Genomic DNA, 26,096 nt, shown 5'->3' on the forward strand with positions numbered 1-26,096 from the left:
CACTGCTAAAGTCAACAAGGTGCTACTGAGTAGATGCACAACCATCTAAATAGTGATCAGCCATTCATTACCTGGTCACAAAAAAATTGACAAAGGCACTGTGCTTCCATCTCTCTCTCAGGAGCCCACATAAGTAAAAAATAATTCTGGATTCCCCTCTACTTAACAACTATGGAAGTCCTTTCTGCTTCAGAGGTTTAATTCAATTGTTACCTGCACCTCAGGAAGTCTTCCATCATCCCCATATCACCATTGGTCAATCAGAGCTCAAATCAGTCCAGTTTAATTACCTAGGCAGCCTCATCTCCTCGGATGGTAAGATTGACGGAGAGATAGACAACAGGTTAGCAAAGGCATATAGTGCCTTTAAAAAGCTTCATAAAAGAGTTTGGCAAAATAAACACTTGAAGAAAAGTACAAAGGTCAGTGTTTACAGAGCCATAGTGCTGTCTACTCTCTTATATGGATCTGAATCATGGGTCATCTACTGCCACCACCTGCGTCTCCTAGAATACTTCCATCAACGCTGCCTTCGTACAATCCTAAACATCCACTGGTCAGATTATGTGACTAACACGTCTGTTCTAGAACAAGCAGCAGTCACAAGTATTGAGGCCATGTTGCTGAGAACACAGCTGTGCTGGGCGAGACACGTCTCCAGGATGAAGGACCACCGCCTCCCTAAGATCTTGCTTTATGGTGAACTTGCCACCGGCTGCCGCAAGAGAGGAGCCCCGAAGAGAAGATACAAGGACTCCTTGGAACAACATCTCAGCCTTGGCCATATTGATCAACATAACTGGTCTACTCTGGCCTCAAATCGGGAGGCCTGGAGACACACCATCTATAACACTGCTGATGCTTTTGAGAACACAAGCAGGATTACTCCTGAGGAGAAAAAACAATGCAGAAAGAATCGTGCCCTGCAGAATTTACCTCCTAAGGAGTCTTTCTGCTGTGCCTTTTGCAACTGGACGTGTCTATCTCGTATTGGCTTTTTTAGCCACCAGCGCACTTGTAACAAACATGGGTAGAGCCCTTCCCAAATCTTCGTTCACGAAGCCCAGCCATGACTGATGACTACATGACCATCATCATTTCCAAACAAGATCACATTTTCACCCTTCTTGTTGGGGCTTTTTCATTTTGTAAAATCTATGTAAATATTTCTGAGTAGAAACTAGAATGCCACATGTCCCATCCCCCCAGGTGAAGAGAATCCATTATTGGCCTCTCACTGTTAGGGCTCTCACTTCAAGCATGCCACAGAGGATGAATGAAACATGACAATCACAGAGGGATTTATTTTAACAGCCCCATTTACATCTAAGTGCCATGTCTAGAGAACTGGGCAGCTGACTGACTCGAAGGAATGACTTAAAGTACTAAAATGAGGGTCAAGACAGAGAGCTGCCTACAGAGAATCAACAGGAAATATCAAGCACAAAGCCTTTGATGGAATTTACCCTATCTGAATATGACCCATAGTCTTTCTGTACCTCCCAGAATCTTGCCTGTATCCTGTAACAAACCCTAAGTAGCAAGTACCTCCACAGAGAGGTGTATTGCACTGCATGGATATGTCAGCTCATGTCCCAAGACAGCACAATCAAATTAGTGTAGAACATGGAACTAGTTAATAAGTCCTGCCCTTCAGCAGGCAAATATAATATCTTATTACCAGTGTTACATTTTGAGTACATGACATCAATAGGGTTATACTATCTGGCCATCTCCACATTGCATCCCATTCTGAAATATACATGTGCTAAATCTTATCTGGTGCTTTTTTTCTCATTGGTGTGGGGTTTTTTAATTTATTTTAATACCTCATGCATCCCAGCAAGCAGTCCCATCCCAGTACCCACAGAACACGTTAAGAGAAAACACACTTTATTTTGAAGACTCGGGGTCTGACTTCAGGAAATTGTCTCAATCTAAATACACTTTACTGAGTGTAAATTCAAAGCTTGGAGCAAGGCCCATTGAGTAATGAACTTCAGGGGCTATTAATCCACAGCCTACAATTTGTAAATGTGCAGGATACTGACTTGATAGAAAAAAATAATTTTAAACATCTGTGGTATTATTTCAATTCCAGATTAATTACACTGCTCAGATTGTAACATTAGCCAGAAATTTCAAGTCTCTCCACTGCTACATATAGAATGCTGTAGTTTCCTTTGTGTTTATCACTGCTCTGATACAGCAGGAGGTTTCCTGCCTAACACAAGTTTATGTTCAGTTCTGTGTCTTACATTCATTATACAGCTCACCTTGCCTGCCTTTTCTTTCTCTCTTTGTTTGAAGTCCTTCTGAAACTCTTTGTTACACAGCATTAATTATTATTATTACTACTTTTAAGACAAAGGCTGTGTACATACCCCCACATCACTCCATCAAAATGGTGATATAAATGAAAATCTAAACAGGCTGTTTAATCCTTTTGAGATGCTAATAATTATTTTCAATCAGCAAAGACTATTCTGCCATTTCAAAGAATGATTAATGAGAGCAAATGTGTTTGTAATTTATTAGCAGCAGCTTGGGGTGTGGGGGGAACAACTTAGGAATGGCAGCCATAGCATCAACATCTGATGATGTGAAGGCACTTCTGCTGCATATTATAAAGTCAAACATAAGGCTGCCTCTTTGGTGATTTATACTCTGCACAGTTATACCAAGTGCCTGGGTTTTATTCATGAATGGCTTTGCAGTTATTTTTTGTAGAAGTGTCATGGAAAAAAAAGAAATCCACGAGTATATATACCTCTTCCAAAACACACACTCAGCCATCAGTATTCATCAACATATGCTTCTCAAAGAACAGAAGTATATCACAATAAAACAGGAGGGAAAAGGTAAACAAGCAGAAGCAAAGGATTGACTGGACTGAGATAGGAGGAGCATTAAACCCCTCTATCATAGTACCTGGTGAAATAACTTTATGTCCTGCACACAACATAGTGTCTGAGAACTCTGCAGACTTGAATACGTAATTTCATCTCCACACACCCTTGCAAGAAGAGACTATGTCCATGTCCAAAACAGGAAATCAAGGCACGTCAGGACTGAAAATTCCTTAAAACGCATTATGTTCTTATTGCTCACTTAGTTGCCTAAATACTTCTAAAAATTAGCTCTTCAGGTTAGACACACCCCTACCCCCCCCCAAGAGGACTTTGACAATTACATGGGACTTTATGTTCCTAGACAACTCACCCGACAGCAGGCAGACTCAGCTTTCATTTTGTCTTGAAAATACCTTGCTTCTCCAGCACAGAGCTTTCTCCTGGTCTAAGCTGCAATGAAACCTAGAAACTAGAAAGGCAATTCCTATGTCTAAATCACCGAAGCATGGCATTTCTCAAACAAGTAATACATACTGTATTTCTAAAGGTACAAAAGTCCGGCCTAATATGTTGCACACACATTCTACATTATAGGGGCAAGCAGACTGCCTGAAAATACAAACACGCCTCACAATTCAAAACAATAACATTTTTGCATGCAAAAAGACATCTTTTCAATTAGTATCATTCAACTTGATACTAAATCATCTCTGAATGGATAGTGTATTCCTCCCAAACAACTGAGAGGACCAAGCTGGAACTGGCTGAAACCCTTATCTCTCCCCTTCCTCTCAGGAGGGTGTGTCTTTGATAGCTGGGATCAATAGCAGCACCATCTGCCCCTTCTTCTGAAGTTGTGTCACTATGCAGAAATAAAGAAAAACTGAAAGAACCAGAGGGAAAAATTAAGCACAGCATCACAACATCTCTTTTCTTTCTTCTTGTAGTCTCAAAATCTTGTTTTCCTTCTTGTCTTGGTATCAATGTAGAGGGATGAGAGAGAAACCAATCATGAACCATTTTATAAATAAGCAATTATTCCTGTCAATTTAGCACTTGAGGGATCCCATCTGGAGCATTGTGTGGGGCTCTCTAGGACAAAACGGATATTTACAAACTGAGAAGTTCCATCACGTTAGTGGAGCACGTGACATGACAAAAAGTTGAGGAAACTGGATTTGTTCAACTCAGAACAAAGGAGAGTCTAGTTTCTATTTTCAACTTCCTAAGGGGGGGTAGAAGTGCCAGAGAGATGACAGAGACAACTTCTTCTTAGTAGTGCACAGCAGAAGGTCAAAAAGCAATCCTCAAAACTTACATCATGGGAAACTGCAATTACATACAAAGGGGGGAAAAAAGCATAAAAAGCATAGTCAAGCAAAGTAATATGCTCACAAAGAGGTCATGAGACTTCCATCCTTGGTAATAGTCAAAATTTTCCCAGAGAAGGTCCTGAAAGATTTTACCAAATGTTAGCACTGCTTTGAGCAGGGAAGGGTTGACCAGGTGATCTCCAAAGATCCCCTCTAACCTAGCCCATTCCACAATTCTGCACAGTCTTTCTTATAATGTGACAATCAGGAAGATGCAAGTTTGAACTGATGCAAGAATAAGAAGGATATGACACACAGGTTGACCTTCAGTGCCTAACTTTACATCTGCATTTTGAGGAAGTAATGCCTGGTGAGCTGTGTTTTCCACAGCAACAGTTCCTGCACAAAGGAGAAATGAATGAAATATCCCAAAATTTTCTGAGAAATTAGAAAAAAATTAAGATAAATAATTCCAAAGAAAATCACCTTGCAAACTTAGCAGTTTCTGTTCAAGGTAGACATAACCCATGTAGGCACTGAATGTGGCAGCATCACAGGGATAATATTTTCCTAAGGATGAACTAGTCTTGTATCATTTTGCCTGTGTGTTAGACATAGATACGCTTCCTTCATCAACTATCAACTGGCAAGCATGGTTTCTTATTCCACCTCATTCTTACTTAACCAATCTATTTGCAGTGAACAACACGAGCAAAAACCTTGGGAGGGATTTTTGTATGGCATGCTAAGAATCATATTTTTTGGCCCTTCTTTACCATCACAAGGTACTGGCCACAGCTGGAAGCAGAACACAGTCCTCCTCAGATCAACAGTCTGCTCTGATATGACAAATTCTGTGTTTTCATTCTGTTTCCTTTGATGTCTCTTTCTTCTCAAGCCTCATCTTGTTTTTATTCTATACATTGTATTTGGTGAATTGGACTACAAAGTCTTGCAGAAGACATTGGTTTGAACGAGACTTCAAAAAATGGCTTAGTACATCTGGATATCTCAAGTTCACTGACACTTTAATATAACTGGATTTTTACTAAATGATGGACACCTGCTCTTTGAAAATCAGGCTGCTCTTAAGTTGTATGAAGATAAGCACCACAGAAGTGACACACCTGAAACTAATAGACACTTTTGAAAAATCCTGTGCCTTTACCATGATTGATAGAGAACTGTGCACATTTACAGCATCCTTTTGAGAGTGAGCTGCATTTCTGGCTCAAGGGTAACAGCATCACCAGTTTCATATGCAACAACCTATCATAGTGCACCACTATGTTAATCTATTCTGAATAAATGAGAAGAGTGCTAAATTTTTAATGAACAGTGTTTCCACCTGTCATAAGATAATGAAAGAATATAAAGCTGTTCTTAGAACTTAACAGGCAGCAAGAGTAATTAGACAGTATTGGCACCTATAACCTTGGACTGATCACACTACCACATTTTGTGTAGAAAGGGGAAATTTATTTTATTAGATATATTCTTTCTAAAAGAAAAGGATTCCTCGAAGCTATATAACTCAGGGCAGCAGCATGAGTGAAAATAAAGCTCTATTCCACAGACCATTCTGCACTCCCACTGTTCTATAATACTAGGGTCCTATGGGCAAAGGACAAAGACCTAGAAAACCAGTACATGGGCTCACACTCACCTCCCACCTAAGAGAAAGCCTCTGCCACAAAAGAAAGCACCCAGTTCTTGAATGTTCAAATAACTACCATTTGAAGTTCTCCATCTTGTAACATGAAGATCTGGAGCGTTTTTCTTATCTCATTGCTTTTACATTGGTGGGGAAATGACACACAGTACAGAGTCAGGAGTTTCACGCCCACCTTGGCAAAAGCAGACCATCCTTTAACAAGCCTCTTGTTCTGCCTTATCATTTGAAACAGCTTGTGTGCATTATGGATGAAATGGTATCTCTTTGCTAAAAGATAAAGTAGAGCATCCAGTCCATGGCAGACACTTGCATGCTTCTCTCATTAAGTCAAAACGGTGTCAAATTTCTTTTGTCTGCGTTTGAAATGCAACTTCATCCCCCAAGAACGTATGGGAGAACACTGATCATGTAACTCACACTAGATTGTGACACTAGGCTAGTGCAACTTATGTTTATGAGGCAGAAAGTGTTCATCATCCTGCTGCCTAATGAAATCAACTACATGAATAAATCCAACACTAATTCAGAATACTATTTATCAGACAACGAATTACAAAAAGACAGTTTCCAAATGACTGAGTTATGAGAAAAGAACTATCTTGCAGGTCTGCAGGTGGCCTGGGGCTGCTTAACGGATCCTGCAGAGCTGCTGTGGATGCTGAATTTTGAGGACCTGTAGGCAGCACCAGCAGTGTTCATACAATGTGGCTCTCTGGGTGCTGAAGGGGCTGGACAGAACTCTTCAGATGTGAAATAAAAGCAAAGATCTTACTCTACACAGTCAAAGTGCTTAACTGGACCTACAATGCAGTATTTAAAAAAAAAGATATGAGGGAACATCATTTGGTTCTATGTATCTCTCAGAGCAGGTTTATCCTGGTTGTTAAGAATACAAGAAACAACATAAACCAGCTTACCAGAGAGATTAAAATTATATAATCAAAAAAAGAAAAATTCACTATAAAAAATGGGAGGGTACTGAAAGGGAGGTGAGAGAATTAAATGGAGATTGATTTCAGTGAGTTATGTAGGGCATGTATAAGAAGAATCGCTGAGAAAAACTGTGTAAAGGGCATGGCAGTGCAAAATAATATGATGTAGGAATACTGAAAACTGAACTAGCAGAGACCTTGACAGAGGACATAAGAATGAGGATGTGAAATAGATTTTTACAAAGGCAAGCATTAAAATAAGTAGATAATGAATATGTCCTAAAATATGGTTTAAGCATATTGGAGAATAAGAGATAAAGATGGTGGTATAGCATCTGCCATCATCAGGCCCAAACAATTAACACGCATAAGTGAATCTAAATGAATAAGAGCTTGGAATACTGTTGGTTCTAAATGGTTGATATTTGACAATATTTAATGATCAAGTAAACAAGTTAGCACAAATAAGAAGCACATGCTATCACATAAGTTGTGTATCAGAGTATTAAAGAATGACTCCTATTTTTGCCTTCCCTGTAAAAAAAAAGAAAACAAGCAACAATGAAAGACACAGTGAAAATGAGAAAGATCAAGGCAATACAGGGGAGATGAATCTTTGGCTTTTATCAATACACATTAAAATCTTCTTTCCTTTTTTTTTTTTTTGCATTACTATAGTCATACAGTGGTTACACAGTGATAAAAATCCCTCATGTTTCAGCTGTCAGATTTTAAATATGGAAATCCAAGATAGTCCTAGAGAGAAAAGTTATGCATATATTTTATTTGATTCAGAATGAAGTACTCTGCACATCAATCAACTGTTATAATAAATGATGGATCAGGAAAATTATATACAAGTAACTTCTATATTCAGAAAATCTGTTTTTCTGTGATGACTGTTCTGGGAAAAACTGACTTCAACATATATTTCATATGCCCAACACAAGTGAGTTCAACCACATAATTCAGCATAACTTGTAGGACAACTATCGCAACACTACCTAATGTAGACATGCTACCCTAGTAAAAAAGCAAGTATTATTGGTAGAGTTTACTCTGAGGGTTAACTGTCTAGCTCAGTGCAGAACTAGAAGTCCACACTAAAGATTAAATGTGACTACAAATACATCAGTTAAAAATTCATTGTGAACAGAGCCTAGATAAAACTGTGGAGTCTTCCACAAAGCCAAAAGTGATAGGCAGGTTTATAAATAAAACAAAGACACATTGTTTTACAAAAAAATACTATTCCAACTTGAAGGAGGGGGGGAATGGAATCAAACAGCTACACAAAGAGACTGGACATGTACACTGCTGTCTTCTTAAAGCTTTTGTCAAACTATATTTTTCTTAAGCTTTAGATAGGACACATTACCTTTAAAACAGGCCAAACAGACTGTCTTAAAGAATCATGGGGAGCCTAGGCTCTAACAGGTTAGTATGGGTTAAAGGTGATTGCACATGCTAGCAAGCATCACACCTCTAAGTCTTTGCCTAGACAGAGCATTAGAATAGATAACCTGTTTGTAGGATGTAAGTATACAGAATTAAATAACAAACTGTTCCAATAGGAGTAAACAAAAAGTCAGTGTGCTGACAACAGATTGCAGAAGACAGAAGTAACAAGTTTGGTTCCTTGGAATGCCTCTTTAGCTTTCTGTTGTTTATTAATGACCTTGAAAGGTGCTGTCTAAATGTGTCTAAAAATATGTGGTAACTGGTAATACAGGAATGCCTCATATACTTAGAGAATGTGCCATAGCATTCAGGCACCTGTATTGAAAGAGGTAATGCCATCATGAAACGCATCAGAAGGATTTCTGGGAGCTCATCCCCTGCACCATTAGCTACTTTGCACATTCCCCTTCAGTGCTCAATGAAAATGCACAGCCAATTTGCCTAAGCATCTGTGGGAGTCAATTTATCTAAGCATCTGTGAGAAAAGGTAAGGGGAATGTACAATGCACTGGAAGAACAGAGGCACTGAGTATAGCTGACCTGCAGGGAAATTGCATTTATGGATTCAGCCTTTCTTCAGCCTTTCTCACCAGACAACCATCAATGTACCAAAGAGGATGGATTCCTAAATCAGGTTAACTAACCTCATCTTGCCAATCCAAGCTTCCAGTCAAGGAAGCCTACTTTTGAATGTTTTCTTTCCTAATAGCTTTAATGGAAAGAGATGTTCAGTGAAAAGCTGTTCTATGGCAATACTCATATTCTGGAAATATCAAATTAACCAGTGCCCAACTTGCATACAAAAGAAAGTTCATCCTTACAAAAATACATAGATGCTTTCAATTGCAAATGCCATCAGCTTGCTACTCAAATTTCTAAATGTATAATGTTTCAATTAAGGCAACATCTAAACCCTGCCAGTCATATCTCAGGCATAGAATTAAACTAACCTGCCATAAGGTCTTTTCCCTGTGCAGCAAAAGCTAAACCATGCTTAGTCCACTTCCTTTGATCCCAGAATTGTAATTTCCTCTTACTAAAACTTCTGGGGGTTATTATTATTAAAATATCTCCCGAATTTTTCCATGTTTCTGTTTAACTGACCATTTTGGTCCTTAGTAGATTAACTCCCCCAGAACACACATAACAACATATACCTCAGGATTTCAAACCTTGATCTGCCCCTGTTGTGTAATGTACCAGAGTGGTGTTGCCACAGCCATGGCATATAATAGGGGTGAGCCATGGCATATAATAGAGTTGATACCTGTTAGTTCAGTGTCCTTATGTCCAGCTGAAACAACATGTGAGAGGAGAGATAAACGAATGGTGGAAGTTGATAGTCAGGTTTTAAACTTTTGTCACTGAAAAAATAAAATAAAATTAAGAAAGAAATATATGTATATACCTATTACAAATTAATGGATAAGGTACTTTCTCACTAGGCAAAAATCGCCTGTAGGATCCTCCGTGGTTATAAGATGGGCAGAAAGCCGTGGAAGGCTGTTAAAATACAAAGGGAGTTTCCTCATAACAATCCATGCTTGATATCTAGCTTATTAATTGCAGCATGTTTTATTTGACTGTACCTCCCTCTGATTCTAAAAATAGGACTGTCAAAAGGCATCGCTGTATCAGCCGGTTCCTCTCTGCAAGTTAATCTATTATACAAGAAAAGGACTTTACAAATGGCTACATTAAAGACATCTAATGAAGTCAAAGCAGCTGTTTTAAAACATATTCAAACAAAATCTAGTCAATGAGATTTGGTCTCTGAATTTCATGCTGTACTATTAGGTATGTAGAAATTGAGCTTTTCAGGGGAATGAATCCTTTAAATTAAGTGAAAAGTCAGGCTATTTGAGCACCTCATTATATTCCGTATTGAAGATCTTTCTCATCCATATTATCCTATTAAGGATTGCAGTGATACGCACAACTGTATTCACCAGTGTAATAAAAGGACACACACAGCACTCAAACCAGTGCTTTTGATACTTCTGTCCTTATTCAGGCTTGGTTCCTATTTATCTCAACAGAAATTTTGTCACAGGATATGGAATTAACCCATGTGTTTTTAATGCAACAATATATTACATCCTGCAAAAATGTAATTTTCTGTGCCTTACAAGATATCAAAGCTTCAGATCATTATTAATTACTTATGCATGCATATTATTCCTCCTTCCTACAGACAGATCTTCTTTGAAGCAGAATGGGTGCATTTCCTTTAGGCTATTCTGCCTTAAAAGGGTCAGCTTGAAAATCACGTTTTTGTTACGCCTATCAAATGTGGTATCCACAACAGTGAAAATAACACTTCAGGCTACTGCAACTGAAAGAAACAACAGAAAAATATATATCTGTATCTCTGACATTTGATTATGTGCCCATCCTAAATAAGCTCGTATAGGCATTTTTGCATGCTCAAGCTCTTGTTTCTCCCTTACTCAATGATCTCATGCATTTCACCAGTGAATTAAAAACTTTCATAATTTTTTTACTAATTCAGAGTATATTAGTAAAGTGCATTTTACCAGAAAGTGTGTATTTCTAACCAGGAGATTTTAAGGAGGGTCCCTTTTAGTCATTCAGAATAAGAAAGCAGGTGGCCCTAGGTAGATTTTACACTGGAGTTTGAGTGATAAAATATGGGCATATATATTCCATTCTCAGCCATGAAACAGATGCCCATTGCATCTAATAGAAAATGTAATGTTCAGGAAATCAGAGCTTTCATCTAAGAGTACAATCCTGCTTTAATAAAAGTCATTTTGAAATCTGATATTAATATCAGTGTGAGCAAGTACAAACCTTTATTTTTTTCAGGAATCAGTTTAATTCACTGTGCTTGTGCAACTCCAATTCCAACCTATCACAAACTACAACACTAACTTTGTTAAATTCAGAAAAACAAAGTAACAAATATTCGTCTGTGTTGCAGAAGCAATCAATAATTTCTGGAATACTTTCCAAAGTAGCATTGTCATGATGCACAGAAAATAAGCAGATAGATATATATAATGGGCACTTTTAAAACTATAAGAAATTACATCAATTAATACACTTTTGTCTAATTTAGGTCTATAATCCCTTCCCATCACATTCTGCTTTTTCTCCCATCCTCCTCCCATTTCCTTTTCCTTCTACTCCCACCCTGTTCTCTCTCACCGTGATGTTCCCTCCTCCATGTCCCCTCTGTTCACCCTGCTCTGCCACCTGTGTGCTGAGCATCAACCAGTGCCACCTCGTACACCAAACATTACATCTCATCCTTCAGCCACGGCCTCCAGAGACTTTTCTTCACTGCTGATTTGCTTCCATAAAATGCAAAGCAGTGTGTAGATCCAAGTACCAATTTGGTTGTCTGCACACTGAGCTGGTGAATCTGAACAACTTTCCATGTAACTTCTTCGCAGAGTAAGTTATCCACCACCCAAGGGTGCCTTAGTTTCAGAATTACAGCCAAGTGGATTGCACATAGGACTGGGAGCCCAGAAACTCCTGAGTGCCAATAATAGCTTTAACTAATGATTCTTTCAATGAATCCTGACAATTCATTAATCCTCTTTGTCTCAGATTATCTGCAAAGATTGGTACAATAACACTCTGCTCACCTCCCTCACAGGATTTTGCAAGAAATATGCTTGAGTTTCTTTTATTTCAAAGAGAATGATGCTTTTCTGAAGGCAGAATTCAGCCCTTCTACAGTCAAGATGTAAACCTCAAGTTTTATTGTACTCTTTAAGAGACATATGCAAAGTCAAAAGTTGAACTGAAGGCTGTTACTAGCATTAAGAAGAGATGTGGCAGGGAAAAGCAAACAAGGAAAATGAAGAATGGTTTTTCCTATAAGTTAGGAAAAATTTGTGTCCCGGAATAGAAGATGGAGCAAGAAGATTCCTGCTTTCAAGGGAAAGTATGTTAAGTGCTGAAAACATCGGCTACATTGTGCAAGAACACTTTATGATTACTTAATGACTGATTACTCAGTAATGTTCCAAGGTCAGCAAAACCTTGGGTATCTGTCATCTGAATGCCACTTTCATGAATTTAAGTGAACAAAATTGCAGTAACTTTCGACAGCTGACATTTTTAAAGGCTGTGTCCCTTTATGATATTTTTTATTTATTTAAGCATTGTTAAATATCTGTATCCCATCCATTTAAGATTAGCTCCTGAGGAACAGCACTCATGTCCAAACATAGACCTTCCTATTTCAATTCTCAAAAAAATTATTAAAAAAAGAGAAAAAGTCTTCCAAGAAACATGTCTTCAATACTCTCATTTCTCCTCCCCAGAGAAGATGTAGTAGAAGAAACAGCATGACCTAAAAGTCAACAGATTCATGCTCTGGCAATAAACGGAGGAAGCAAATTACATGGTAGTAGATTCCTGACTCCTGACTCCCTGTATCCAACCCGTCAACTCACTGTTAGACCAAGCTTCACAGGTATCTCTGATTACATATGATCACAGATGCAGAGGAGACATTCTTTTTGTTAACTATAGAAAATATATACATAGCTTTGAGATTTAAAGCCAACTCTTTCTCTCACAACTCTAAATGTATCAAAAGGCAGCACAGGTCAGACAGCAGGAGCACAGCACCCTTGTGCAGGGGACACAACAGAACAGGTACATCCTGCTCCAGCTGGAGCTTCAGGTGGCCCTCTAAGGTGTACCACCATGAAAAGCATTTCACCATGAGCCAATTATGAGGTTTTGAAAGCAGAAATCTACTGAAAGGTTACAAATGCCAAATCACTATTTTTCAGCTTTTTGGACATCTAGAATCAGCATAAAAAGTCACCTAAAAAAAAAAAAAAACAAAACAAAAAAAAACCCTGCACACGCTCTCTCAGCTGACTATGATTTAAAATGGTTCAGTAAAATGTAACAAGAAAAAAACCTATTCATACCAAAAATGCTATTCCTAGAATTACACTTGAGTTACATGACATTATAATATAAATTATAGCACAGAATCAGCCAGGTTGGAAAAGACCTTCCTCACAAGACTACTAGAAAAACAGGTAATTAAAAAAGCCAAATACATACATACATGAAACACATTTTTATTTCCCAAATGAAATGCTTATTATAGAAACTAATTATTAAGATATATCACACTTCAGATTTTATGAACTAAATCTACAAATTACTTGGGTGCCTAATTCCAACTTTAGGTAGCTCAGGTTAACATTTCAGCACTACTGCAATCTACAGATCATTTTCAGTCGCTGCTTATATTTGCAGGTAGAGCAGGAGCTCAGCAGGTAGGCACATGCTAGGCTGTGAAGCTGCTCACAGCCCTACCTCATGCCTAATCCCTGCTGGAAATCTCACATTCAGCATTTGGCAGGGGGAGGTAGGAGGGAGCAGCAGGGTCAGGGCACACATCTGTCAGGATTAGGGCACATACCTGTGTATTGGGAAATATATTTTGAAGTCTCCCCTCTGCCTGATTCATTGAAGGAACTTGAACCCATTCTCCTGTTTCTCCAGGAAGTGTCAAATGTCAAAGCCATTCAGTGTTTTGAAAAAATATTAGTCTCAATCTGTCCCAGTATAGCTGCTTCACTTTGTACAGTTCTTGGAACATGCACATGAATCTGGGTCTCCCATAAGATCACATTAACCAGCAGGTTATTCTCACAAGCTCTAATTCCCCATGAGGCAGAATAACTTCAATACTTGCTCAAAAATGTGTTATGGCCTCAGATATTGGAAACATGTGCTCATATGTGGCTCGAAATCAGACCAAGTACAATCATAGTCTGAATACTTGCCTGCTATTTTGCGTTCTCCTTAATAAAATAAAATAAAATAGCTCTATCCTAATTTGTGACACAATGGCTTTCAACGGGTTTCATATTGTTTCATGGGAAGTTATATACAGAGTGAACTCCACTAAATATTCTGAGGAGAAAGAGCACATTATCCCAGCATTGTGGAACCAGGGTCCTACCAACCCAACCAGGAACAGAAACAGAGCAGCACCTTCTTGGTCTGAGCACCAAAAAGCAGAGAGAAGAAAAGGATAAAGAAGCATTGCTCAAGAGCAAGCCAAGCAAGGGCAATTGGCTCCTCAAAAAATGGTACAGAATATAGCTTGCACACAAATAATGTAACAGCCAGTTTGCGAGCCAGCTTAGGTATGGATAAATGTCCCCTAAGCACACCAGCCCACCTCCAGAATAACCTTGCTTCCTACAGGCCCTAGCTCAGGAAACTCCTGTGATGGCAACAGGAAGAGTTTGTCCTGTGGTACACTGAACGACCTCAGTCTTTAAAAGTTGCCCACACAAGAAGAACTTGTCAACAGCCTTGCACTAGCAATAATTTGGTTGTAAACAAAAAAATTTAACCCAAGCTTGGCCTGAGCAAAACAAGTCATTTAGTGACAAAAGTTCTCTGCACTTATCCTTTCCTAATATAAAGGAACAAATACACTTATTCATACCTTTGGCCAATATGGCTATGCTCACAAGAGTCTAGTAATGCATGGAAAGCCTAATGCTGTACATACCAGGGAGCAACAGTGAGAGATGATCGCTTTTGTGACCCACCTCCAGTGTTCATGGGACTGAGTATTGTTGACAACAGTGTGTGTACCTGGTAATGAAAAATTAAATCATTCTCAAATGTATGTTCTTTCCTTGCCAAGAGCAGTTTTGTCCACATGGAAATGACAGGTAATTACTCACCTGCTCTGAGGTAAATTGCATGGAGAACACTATTCTGTGACCACCCTCACATTAAATTTGGGCTTGTCTACACATGGAGTTGTTCTTGATTAATTATTCCTGATTAATGTTGTGTGTGGCCAGTGCATCCACATGTGGCACTAATCAGAAATAACTCTATGTGTAAACAAGCCCTTATTCACAGTAGGAGTGCTAACAAGACCAGGAGGAATAGCCTGTGCCCAGCACTTCTTGGGACAGATACTCCTTACATAACACAGTGTAAGACATTCCTCGGCCACAAGACATCCTCAGAATATACACCTAACTAGATGTAAAGCACAGTACCAGGTACTTTTTTAAAAGCCTGTGCTGTGGACAGATGCTCTCAACTAATTGTTCTCTGTTCTGATAGACTTCCCTGTCTTCACAGAACTGGAGGGCCCACAGGAGTCAGTCCCAGACTTGTTCAAGCTTTGCTGATTTTGGTTAAGCAGCAAAGAAAGGGGGATTGAGCTCACTCAGCTGACTGCCTGAAGCTGACTAGGCTGCACTTTCCTCACTACAAGCCCCCAAACTTCTTTCTTCCTTGGTAGGCACTAAATCTTGCAGATTCCTTCTTTTCTTGCCCTGGTTTTAAGCTCTCGTTGTCTCTTGAATTCTTCTTTATCCACATATTCTGATGCATGGAGACATCCTTCTTTCTCAGCAATTTTTGGTTTGCTTTGGTTTTCCCTCCAAGTTGGTTCAATTATATGTTTTATTATAGAGAGCCAAACTGTTATTACTTCAAGTGCCACAATTCAAAAGTACTTTCTTGAAAAATTATTTACTGTTTTGTTTTTGTTTGATCTGCTCAGCACCTAGACTCAGTCCTGTGAGCGAACAGATTTTAAAGAATTATTTTCAGCAGAAGTTATTAAGCTAATGTCACCTAAGCACTCCACTTTTCTTATTTATATACACAAAACTAAAAAAGTACTTTTATTTACTAGTCAAGATAAAACATATTTTGATAGAGACCCTATCTGGTGAATTTTTATTTTCCAGGGTTTATCTTAGAATGTTTCTATTTTTATAATGATCAAAAACTGAAAATTTATTTTTGCAGTCATTAATAATAACTTTAAAAAAAACTGTAAATATAAACTGGTGTGTTATTAGCTATATTTCCTTCATTTTTTTAAATCTTATTTGTAAAGTTTTGAGTGTTTAAGTTTTCTGGTTTCTGGGAAGTGGTGAGCGCAGATGGGGATTTAACTGCCTATTTATTTCATCAGGAAAATGATACCTCTGTTGTTAGATGTGGCTTAGGAATTTTCTTTTAACAGTATATCACTTGTTTCAGACCAGGTGTTGACTGGTCAAATTACAGGAACATGAAGTACAATTTGTACTTGTCAGGCAGGCAGCCCTTTCTTAAAGGCATTAAGTACTATCTTTTCACCTGATTCAGTAAAAAGATATCTAAATGTGTGGTGGGCAGTTAAACCCTTTCAACGTGCCTCCACCCACATCACCCTGCAGGATGGTGCTTTGTTATCTCAGCACTGGAATCATGCTGGACCCAGCTGGAAAAGAGGCAAAGTAAGTAATGTGGGAGTGGCAGAGCTCTTAGAAACCATTCTTGGTTTTGTAAATAGGAAAAAGCAATTTTAATTTAAGATGATGAAGTTTCCAAGTGATTAAGCCAGAGACAAAGACAACTTATTTTTCCAGTGGAATTGGAAGAGGCATGTAGAGAGTCACTAATGCACTCATGGGTCCAAACTGACAGAGAGAGGGGACAAACACTATATTCCTAAAATCTCAAGCTAAATTTATCAGTAGCCACTAATTTGACATTTTACACACAGATAAGTCAATCAAAATTGTTGGTACTGAGACTCCTATATCTCCAATTCAAGCAGTTTGGGGAACTTCAGACTAGATTTAGTACAGTCCCCTGAACTGAGTGTGTGCTACCCCAGGCAATTCCAAAGTTGTTCAAGGGCTTCATTACTGTCTTGGACCATTACCAGCTGTCAAAGTGGTTTTGGTGTGTGAGCAGAGCAAACCTTCTGGTTTAGTTTCTCTGAAAAGAAACAAAATTTAGTTAGCTCATACCAAAACCACTTTGCAAGCTAAACTAGAGGTCTGTAAGTGGAGACAACTGGGGAAATAACTTCAAAACTGTATTTCTGCTCCAGCCTGGAACACCATGCACAGCTTCAAGCACCTGAAAAAAGAATCTTGATTTCCAAAGCAGCCAAGTGCCAACAGTACCCGCTGACTGTTTATTTTATGAAACAAAAACATATCATTAAGCTACATAACAATGACCAATTAATTAAATTAAAAAAAAAAAAACACCTAACACACAAAAGAAATATTGAAGCCTCATCTATTCTTTCTAATGCCTCATATGATAAATTTCTGAATTAGAAGTCCTAAGCTCTGTTTAGCATAGGGAATGGGAAGCCAAATATTCTGGCCAAAAGCTACAAAGGTCTAAGGCACCGAGCAGCTGTATAGATGGCCAGCTCACACTGAAATTACTCAAGGCCCAGTTGTGCCTACTGTCTCCTTCTCCACCAAATAAACTAGGGCAAATAATTTTTAAATTTCTGGGTTTAGATTAATGAATCTCTTCTCAGGCAGTTATATAATAATTTTGCGCTTCATCACTTCAAATGCAAAAACAACTGGCAGACTTTCAGACTGTAGATAAACTAATAATACATTGTACTTTTAGTTTGTTATTCAAGGGATGCTACATAAAGTGGGATTGATTTTGCAGCTATTGCACTTGAGCAGCTCCTATATGGGGCAATGGGCACCTGTGTGGGAAGAACTGCTGTGGAAGCAGTCCCCATAATGCACTTATTGACAAGATTAATCCTCAGTTTTCCTTCAAAGTGATTACAAGCTGCATCACCATTCCAGTGATCTTGGACGGTTTCTGTGTATTTTCCCATATAGTTTTAGCAAGAAGTTTTTAAAACTTATATGGCAAAAGCTTGATTAAAAAGAAAATAAAATCCCTAAATTGGGTCATATGTAGGACATTCCTCTTGGTAATCTCTCTGTATTATGGAACAGCCTCACAATTTAAATAGAAGTCAAGCCAATTTACAAAATTGGATTGGACAAAACACTAGAGAACATGTTACAGTACAGGGAGTCATCATGCATACATAGTGCAGATGCACTTCTGAATGACCCAACGTGCCCATTTGCATCTCTAATTTCTATGATATAATCTCCATTCCACACTGCAATTATTACAGAAAGAAATTAATTTCTTCATTTCAAGGAAGTTGGGAGAGGAATAGAGGGATGAAGAGAAGAAATCGCATTTTGCAGACCTATGATTCCATAATTCAGGAAAGAAAAATCCTGTAGAAGAAGAGGGTAAAAAGTTATGGAAGATAATTGACATACAGCATGCTGTTAAAAGTTTGTATTGCTGCCACAGTGACAACAAAGTCACTCCTTGTTTCTATTGTATTCAAACTGTTTTTTCTCTTCCCCTATTCTTTGCCATTTGTTTTTATATTTACTGTTCCATATACCAATTAAGAATTCGTAGCAGGTCTTCCAAGCAGTAGAAATTTAAATTAGATTGCAAAAAGAACCTCAAAAGCAGAATGAGATTTTAAATGGATCATTGAAACTAACTGCAAAATTCTTTTATCAGAAGGGGGGAAGGTAATACTTTTTAAGAGTGCCTTAAAGTTAATCCAAAATTAGTATCACTTATTTTCAGCATGTCAGATGTGGTAGGTCTACTCTGTGGTTAATATGAAAGTAAAAATATTTTAAGCTTTTAATTCACCAAACTGGAATGCCATGAACTGAAAACTTTAGGAAACCAAGGTGGTATCAACAGTACCAGCCACACAGTATGTATGGTGCCCTATTTTATTGAGGGAAATGAACTGGCATACAAGTTGCTCAGGGTATGAGTTGCTGCTTCTCCTTTTGCCACATGGAATGGTGAAAAGGTATCTGGCTGCATATTACTTGAAGGGAACTGCAGTCCTGTCATATGGTTACTCTGCATTGTACAAACCAGCAAAATAGGCAGCCTTTCACCCACACCACCCTACTCCCATCTTTGCCTCCTCCTCCATGCTCGCATGATGGTCATATCTTGACGAGAAACACAGCTGATCTTGCACATTTAAAATTGTTATTTTTTGCTAGCAAAAACCAACAAATAGTAGGCAAGGCAACCTTCTAAAACTGCAGCGTCTGCTGTTTGGGGGGCAGTAGCCTTGTCTGCACCAATATTTTTTCTGGAGTCCCTGAGGATTGACAAGGCTGGACTAACCCCATCAGTACCAGGGATTCAGGGGGCACAGCTGCAGATGGAGCTCCCTAGCCGTACAAATGCCAGTGATAGCTTCATCTCCATCCTTGTTCCCAAAGCTTTAAAAAAGAGCTGTGCCACACCCATAACCAGTGTTTAACAGCCTGTAAATAATAAAAAAAAAATTAAAAAAAAAAAAAAGAGGAAAGAAAAGGGTGGGGAGGGTGAAACAAGAAAAAAAACAAACAAACAAACACCCACATCAAAATCCCCTTAAGGAAGAAGATGTGTCTCCTCCTATGAAAGGTCCCAGTTTGAGAGCATTTCTACTGTCGGGTGTTGCACCACTTCCCACACACTGTCAGAAGTCTCTAGTACTTTGTGCCATTATTTTCTGGCACCAGGTGATCTCAAATCCCTTCATTTTTCTAAGTAATTTTCCATTCCTCAGAAGTATGAAGCAGAGTTTGCTAAAGGTGATCCACCCAAAACCAGGTGATTTTTGTGCACTGTTTTGGCTGGCTGCCTGGTCACAGCCAAGGCCCACTGACCACACGGGACACTGACCACGGCCCACTGACCACACAACTCTCCTCCAGGCTGACAGGTTGACAGCTCATGAGGACACCAAGACACCACTGCTCGAAATCCCCCAAACATACACAGCCACCTGCCTGGACAGGCACCACAGTGAGGGGCACTCTGTGCAGGTGCTGCCAGCTGCAGCAGTGGCTGGGAAGGGGAGGGCAATCCACTTGAGGATTGCGGTGCAGAGGCTGCCATGTGAGGCCTGAGGAGAAGAGGTGCCAGGGTTGAGCAAGGCTGTGGCAAGGCAGCTGTGGGGTGGCAAGCAGACAGAAGCCCTGGAGGGGAAAGGAAGCACAGGCTCGCAGGGCTGTCAGGCCTGGTGTCCGAGAGGAGCCTCTCCTGCAGGCAAAACAGAAACCTGAGGAACTCTCCTCAGGGAGAAGTTGGTAGCTTCTGACCAGCTAGTACCAAATTTAGTCACACAAGCAGTGGACCCTAGGGTTAAAAGTGAACCCTCAGCGAGCCCCAAACTCGGTTGTGGGTACCGGGATGCATCCTTGATGAGAAAACTTCATTTCTTATTTTTTTTCAGCTCTTGAGTGGCTGACAGAACTACTTCTGCAGAGATTGCTACTCGTACAAAACACAACAGCTTGCTGAGATGAATTTAGTTTATAAAGTAGCTCCCCATCACAGCAGCACCGCAGTAGAAGAGACCTGAAAGTCACCTGTACAGAACACCAAAACAACAACACTCGTAGCAACAAAAACTTCTGGGTCAACAAACAAAAGTTTGTGAAAAGAAAGAAGTTTCTTTCATGTGTCAGTTCTTTGGATTTTGAGCAATTTTGAGAAGCTATAGCAAAGTGCAGGGTAATGGGGAACCAGAAGAAGTTACTTAAACAGTCCAAAGGCTTTGAATAGTGTTCACAAAGGGCTACTAAGGAAAGCCAGTTGCCAGGAGGAGAAGAGTGGGTAACACCCTGCCAGTCATGGATGCAAATCCAGTTAGGGGATAGCACACAGGGGTAGAGCAGGAATAATTGCTCAGTTCTCTTCACAGCATTTAAGTAGTGGGGTGCCTCTAGGATCAATACAAACAGCAGCATTGTTTAATGTACTTATCGAGATCCTACCAGAAAGGCAGAATACATAAGAGCAGTGGGCAAGACAAGGCTGGTGAGGCACCTTGATAACCCTTGACAACACTAAGTAACTGAGTAATGCATTGGCAGAGGGAATGCGGTGTAGATGAGTGCAGAGTAATGCACCTTGGAAGGCATGATTTAAACTACTCATATACACAGATGGGTTCTGAATTAATTGTAACCTTTCAAAAAGAAGATTGAAGCATGAGTGTGGACAGCTTAATGAAAATGCCTGCTCAGTGTGCTGCAGTGGTCAAACCCAGAAAATAAGCTGTAATTAAAAAAATGGATGACAGAAAATATTGTAATATGATGATATAAAAAACATTGACAGAAAATTTCAGTTATCCAGCCTTGGACGAATGCAGAAGAGAAACCTGTTTACAGAATAAACCAAATGACCTTGTAGAGGTCAGTCCTGCCAAGTGTTGCTTATCTCCTGAGTTACTGACTGCAGTGTATCCTAGCATCTCAGCACCTTAACTGAGCAGACTGATGACTTTTAAAGAAGGAGTACAGGAAAGTTTGTACAATGAAGGACAGACCAGATGTGGCACATGGCATGCTTATGTACCTTGTTCAATAATAACGAAACATGTAAAAGGACATAGTTTATCAATGCAGCCTGTAACTAATCCATAGAAAACTGGTCATAAACTGTTACCATGGTAAATAGCTTTGTTTACCACCAAAACCAAGGAGACTTAAACATACATTTTAAAAAAAAGAAGCAGTCTTCAGCTCATATAAATAGAGTCAGTCCATTAACTGTTGTAATCTGTTGAACTGATTATACAAACCATGAAGGTACCATTTCATCAGTTGTACAAAAAATAAAAATGACAAGAGCTTTCAATTTCCAATGTTCAAGAGTGAGCAGGGTTAAGATAGAAATCCCTCAGATTTATGTCTCCATCAGTGATGATGTAACTGGCAAGTTGCTTTATGTTAAGAGGTTTGTCCTCTCAGTTGTACGGCCACGAGGGAATCCTTCCCCAGGTATAGTGTTGTTGAATGCTGGATACATCATGAGTTCTTCAAAAGACATTAGTGCTGGCATTGCTAGTTAGGCACATACTGAACTTAGTGTACCAGCAGCTTTTTCTGTGCTATGAATACTTATCTTCAGGCAAAATACGTGTGACTGAATTTCGGATATCCTTTTACCTATTTGTTCTTTCTGAAATCAAGTTTCCTTGTGCTGTGCTAAAAAAAAAATTGAGCAAGGGATTGCTAGCCATGCAATATATGAGCAGCAATGAACCTTACATTACAGTTAAAAATAGCATTCATCAGAGCTATACACTGAGTTTGTCAGTATTAGTCACAGAGCAGCTTGTTTTATTCTGCAAGAACATAATATAATATTCAATACCATATAATATTCAAGACCATAAAAATAATATTCTTGAGCCTGGAGAATTGATACATGAAAGACAATGAATGAAATGTTCATAAAACATTGCAAACCGGCAGGAGTTTTGTCCTTAAACATGAAGACTTCTAGAAAATATGTAAATGAAAATAGAGTGGTGGATATTTCTCAAACTCTTGGAGGACTAAAAGTTATATATGCATGTTTATTAGTAGTCATAATCCTCTTTCTACCCTGGCATGGGAATGGTTGAGGGTATTGGAATACTAGACAACCTCATGGGGTAGAAAGCCTTCACCCTTGGAGGAAATATTTTACTAAAGATCTTGAAGACAACTTCAGATGGATGTAATAGCCCTAACACAAATTTGTGCCATTGCTGAACACCTTCCCTACCAGAGAAAACTGTAGGATATGTGTTTTACTGTGTATGAGAATCATAACTGCATTTAACATTTTCTATATGAATGGAAGTTGGTTATTGGGGTGTCAGAGTCTGGAGGGAAGAGGCGGTGGATGTGGTTATGCAAAGAAGTTGTCGAAGAACATAACTTCACTGTGACTGATAATATGTTGCTGGACTACTACCGTTCACCTTGTGAGAGATCTGGTGGGGGATGTTGCGTGTAGCTGCAGGAAATGGGCTATTTGGAAGGAAAATCGCAGTGATCTTCCTGGACAGGAGCTATGAGGATTGAAAGTCTGCAGGGACAATTCATCCTAGAGCAGAAAGGAAGCAAGAGCCTCCAAAGAGTCTTGCAGAGGTAATTGGTAAGAGGCACTGGGAGTGGAATATTTAGGACACAGGGAAGGAAGAGAAGAGAGGGGAGAATTTTGCCCTGTTGCTTGGGTGGGACTGAGCGCAAGGTTATTGGAAGGGTTACCTTCTGTGTGAGATTAAAAGTGCCAGGGTGGACCTTGCCAACTCTGAAGTCAGTGATGACAATGACTATTTCTACTGACACTGAGGTGGCCAGAGTCCCATTCATGATCTGAACCACAAGCAGAAAACTAGGATAGCTGTAACACGTTTTTGACGTGGCCATAGTAGTGATTCTAAGGCACCAACTCAAAAAGATCTCTGCTAGGCATTTTCTAGGAAAAAGGTATCCGTTTTTTCCATTTTACAGAGACACTGAGGTCTCTGTAGGACTTTCAGAAGGGGAAAGGAATTTGGGTGCTTAAGTCTGATTTTGATTACATTGCTGGAATTGGGGGAGGGGAAGAACAAGTACCCTGGCTGCTGGCCTTTTGATGAGACCACTACACAGGCTGTTAAATGACTTGTTTTCCTTTCTGATTACAAAGCACCATTTAAATCCATCGCTTTCTACTTTAAAAGGAAAAGAGTGCATGCTCAATTCTAGAGTAATTAGGTAATGCTGGTATTATGCTCTGAAGCTGTAAGGTGCTAATTTATGTATAAGGTAAGTAGTAGTATTATTACTGCTTGAGTATGATATCATCAGGCTGACGCATAAGAACAGCAAAGTGTGAAAATTACAGACATCTATTGTGCCTCCCTAAAAACAACTGAAACCAAAAATAATCAATTGGAAAAAAACAGTGTAGTTTGCAACACTCACAAAGATATGTCTGATAAGAAATAGGGTTTATATTTCCAAATAAGAGGCCACAAAACTTGAGTTTTAACTAGTTTTAGGAAATATAAACTATTTTAAATATTTACATTTACTTTGTTTACATTTCATTATTTTTCAGGGCTTTGACTGACTTTACATATTTCAGACCAAAACATAAAACTTACTGAAGTCGGCCCTGTTGTTTCCAAATCCTATGGCCCATGAAACAGCTACTCACACAAATGGAAACAACACTTGCTGGTGCCAACCAAAATTAAAGGCTGAGGGAAAACAGGAAGTAATCGACATAGAAAGTGTGTAACTAATCTTGAGATGGATAGCAGCAAGGCTCCTCTGCAGCAAGCATTCAGGAAGGGAGAACAGATAGGCATCTTCTACACTGAGAATGGCCTGTCTGAGAGAGATTAACCCTTGCCACAGAAAACAAAGATAACCTATTGGTGTTTCAGGGAACACACAACGTGAAGTGCTGGACTGAGACACAGTTTGAAATATAAAACCTCAAAATACAGTTTTGCAGTAAAAAGGTTCTTCAACCAAAGAAAAGCAGTGAAAAAACACTGAAAAAACAGGTCAGACTGGAATGATTCCCAGATTCTTCATACTTGTAAAAAATAAACCACTGGAGAAGATGTATGCAAAGTAAGTTGCCTAAAAAGCCAAACAAGATGAGAAGGTTTATGGCTTACAAATTCTCCTGAACCCACGGCATATTTCTGAAGGCCTGGAATGGATGGTGCTGCCAGTACCACACAGTACACACATTATAATTATTTAATTTAGGAGAAGAACATAATCAAATCAAAGGAGAAAATGTAACTGAAACTGCAACCGTCTGCTGACAATGTGTGACACGTGACCAACACCACAGCTGTCTTGTAACCCTTTATCATCATGAGGAGGATTAAACTACTTCCCTATTTATTTAAATAAGAATTCAAAGTGGCAAAGATGCTGGAGAAGCCTTAATGACCACAGTGACTATACGGAACAACTACTTTCCTACATACTACCATACCGTTCTGGCACACACTTGTTTGCTCTACAATGAACCTTTGTAGAGTCCCATCAAAGTCAGCATTTCTCATGTGATTTAGAGAGGTTCTGCTACATATGATACCGTTGAGTCCAATGTTTAGCACACCCAAAGTATGTGCTTACCCATATCTAAATTGACGTTCAGCATTGCAACAGAACATTTCTCTTATATAACCATTATGTTAATTTTAATAACATTTTCTTCAAGTCGGAAATATTGAAACTGCAAAGATAAAATGTGGATTTAATCAATGCAATAATATAACTACATTTTAGACTGAGTATTATTAAATTCCAGGCCAGACGCTCACACAGATCAGTGTTTTAAGTGGACTGCTGTACTGTAAAGATGTGACCACCTCAAAATCCAGTTCCCAGTACAGACTGTTGTTGGACTTAAGTTGTGTCAATTTGATCAGTTGGTGGTTTGAGAAGTTAAAATTTTGTCAAACTTACTCATACTGAGTGGTATCTTATTTCCTCCACGGCCTCACCAACTTAAAATAGAATATTTGTATGCAGATACAGGGGAGTAGGGTAGGGTATGAAATGATCTGCCTAAAAAAACGTGAATGTTAATCATATGTGTAAATGTATCATATATTGTGGCCTATATTTGTAATCATAAATCTTTCTCTCTTTTTTTTTTTTTGAGCATTCCAATTCATCCTAATAATAAGTTTCACTTATTTGGCGGACTTCAAATAAATTACTTGTCAACTACAGTTCAATTAATTACAGAATGCATGCAATGAACACTTCAGGTGTACTCATCCAGGTCTAATACATACTTAAAAGTATGTACACTGCTTTCTAATAATTTCTAATTAAATAAAACATTTCATTCTACCTAGATTTTTTTTAAAGTGTTTGGTTGACCCAATCCAGTAGCACTAGTACTTGGCTTGGTCTCCAAACAAAACAACTATTTGTTCATACAGTCTAGCTGGTGACTGCTTTCCACCTCGGTGCTCTATTTGAACCTTGTGTCATTCAGTTTACTACAGAAACTACTATGGCTTTATCAAAGGCACCTGAATGTTTCCTTTTGTTATTTCTGGTTCCCACTGATACCCAAAAGTAAAGAGTAGTGAACTCCAAACTGAAGTTCTGTGTGACAAAGAGCAAATGGAATTATGCCTGATTAATTATTTGTTTATGTGTATGTTTATTTTTGTATATTTACA

This window comes from Manacus candei, unplaced genomic scaffold (genome assembly GCF_025592945.1).
Source record: "Manacus candei isolate 608988 ecotype Guabito, Panama unplaced genomic scaffold, ASM2559294v1 h1tg000034l, whole genome shotgun sequence".
NCBI classification, from domain to species: domain Eukaryota; kingdom Metazoa; phylum Chordata; class Aves; order Passeriformes; family Pipridae; genus Manacus; species Manacus candei.